This window comes from Penaeus monodon, chromosome 32 (assembly GCF_015228065.2).
Source record: "Penaeus monodon isolate SGIC_2016 chromosome 32, NSTDA_Pmon_1, whole genome shotgun sequence".
NCBI classification, from domain to species: domain Eukaryota; kingdom Metazoa; phylum Arthropoda; class Malacostraca; order Decapoda; family Penaeidae; genus Penaeus; species Penaeus monodon.
This window is the reverse complement of record NC_051417.1, coordinates 28,022,230-28,024,452: the sequence shown is the minus strand read 5'-3', so window position 1 is coordinate 28,024,452 and position 2,223 is coordinate 28,022,230. Positions and strand designations below refer to the sequence as shown.

Here is a 2,223-nt window from a genome sequence, read left to right as displayed (position 1 = left end):
CGAGAATTCAATAATCATTATGAATAAGTTAACAACAATCGCTGCCACGGCCTCTGAGCTCCACACCCCAGCACAGGCCATCAGAGCATCATGATGTTTGTTCAGGTTGATAAAACATAAAAACATGGCTCATTGTTTGGCTATTAATTGCCAGGAAGGTCAACAAACTCTATCTTGCCACTACATAACATTGGATGTGTGTTTGTTTTTGCCTTAAAAGTGTATGGGATGGCGTTTCCCTGGACTTTGTCATGTTGCGGACATTGATAAACAACGGTGGCTTTGCCACTAATTTTTTGGTCACCATCCCTAGCACCAATTATATACCTCTTTAAGACTTTTTCCAAAGTTTTCTCTCTCTTTGTGCAGTCTTATTATACAGAAAGTGAAGGTAATACCACAACCTAGTATCAAAGTACGCAAATTATCCCTCAGCATAGTCTAACAAGGCAACGGCCTCTCCATTCACCCCAGAACAGAGGCAAAGAAAGTACATCTGGCACGGCAGAGGCTTGGTGGCCTCCTCCCGCAGTTTACTCCGGAATGAGCGCCTGGGCTGCCGTGCCGACTACACCCGGGGGAGATTTGTAGGTCTACCTCAAAACACACAGACCACAGTGCTGCCTCTTGTGGCCGTATTCTGTAATATTCCTGAACCAAAAGAACATTAGTTATCTTTCGTCTGTTGTAACATGATGATGCCAGTGCTAGCATTATGTAACGGCAGATTAACACTTAAGATTATGAAATAACACTGTTTAGAGTCCAGAGAATGTCAGATTAAACTCAGTAGTAATACATATCAAGGAAACAGCATTAAATAACACTAGGATAACACTACATAACACCAGAGAACAAGGAAAATGTTTCAGGAGTCATAACACGTTAGCCACCTCCGATCATAAATCAGCATTAGAGAAAACCAACATAACACTCGAATGACACTTAAATAACACAGAAAATGACGGTAATATACCACTTTATTCCCCCAAATAACACGAGAGATGGAGGGTGTTGCCTCTCATGCACTCTACCCTTGATCTTCCATCCTACACAAAAAACTACTCCATCTACCAAAACAATACGGTTGACGAGGCACTTATCTCACCTTTTGGCACAACCACACACAGTGGCTGAGGTTAAAGCTAATGAAAAATGCACGTAAATGTTGAATTTGGTTGAATGTTTTAACGCGCTTCTCGCTCTCCCGACTTGTCAAGAAACACTGATGCCAGCTCTCGTCTCGCGAGAATTCTTGCGATTTTGGTATTCATTGCCTGTTTTACTGACTTTGCTTTACGAGTTTGATATATTGTGATTTGAAATGTGGTATTTTTGTTTCTCACTGTTAGGATTTTAATGGCAGGAACGGTTGTTGCCACTTCCTAACATGCGAAAATTGTGTCAATCTGTTGCCAAATACCATTTCGCGAAATTTCTTATATTTTGGTGTCCGTTGTTCTTATGTTGTGGTATTTGGTCATTTCCTCTTGGTTTTCTGATGGGAGAAGGCATCGGTATTCTGTTAAACTATTCAGATTCTTGGTTTCAATTACTTTTTAACATTTGACTTGGTAAACACTGTTGCCAACTTCCATCTCGCGAAAATTATTACAGACACTTCTGCCAATTTCCTTCAACGCAAAATTTCGTGTTATTTATGGTATTCAATTTTTGCAGATGTACTTTCCTGACACAGAAGTGCACGGAATTTTCATCGAAGTATTCGAATCTGTTATTAGTTCCTCATCAGTGTATATCAGTTCCTCATCAGTGTATTTTGAGAATGTTTTGCGATTTCAATGATCTTTTTTTTCTATAAGTGTAAATTATCAATTGATATCGGAAAAAAATGTCCCTAAATTGTTCATTCAAAAAATGATAAAGACAATGCACATAAAACCCACATTTTGCTCCCTCCTAGAATGTATCCTGATTAAACGAAACAAAGTTTATTGCACAGAAATTATATCGAAACTTCTGAATTCAATAGTTATTATGACGAACTGAATAAATCTTGTTGTGTTTCATATAATAACGATTCAGAGTTAAATTCTGTTTATAAAATAATTAAAAGCTAGATGATAAGACAATGATACCCAGTGATATAGATATTTATTCTTTTTAAATGTTAACAAAAGAGAACATGCATTTCCATGTTATTTTTTAACATAATAACTTTATCATTATTTCAAGCACAATATTTCCATGCAAGTTTTGTCA

The 2,223-nt window shown here is 37.5% G+C and overlaps 1 protein-coding gene across 1 annotated transcript in view; it reads right to left on the bottom strand.

The window, feature by feature from the left end:
• Positions 1-1,207, bottom strand: part of LOC119593782 (transmembrane protein 170B-like) — a 12,225-nt gene extending 11,018 nt beyond the window's left edge. Inside the window, exon 1 of the mRNA XM_037942805.1 lies at positions 1,109-1,207. The gene's annotated coding sequence lies outside the window, so the exon portion shown is untranslated. The remainder of the gene's footprint in view (positions 1-1,108) is intronic.
• Positions 1,208-2,223: the final 1,016 nt, after the last annotated feature.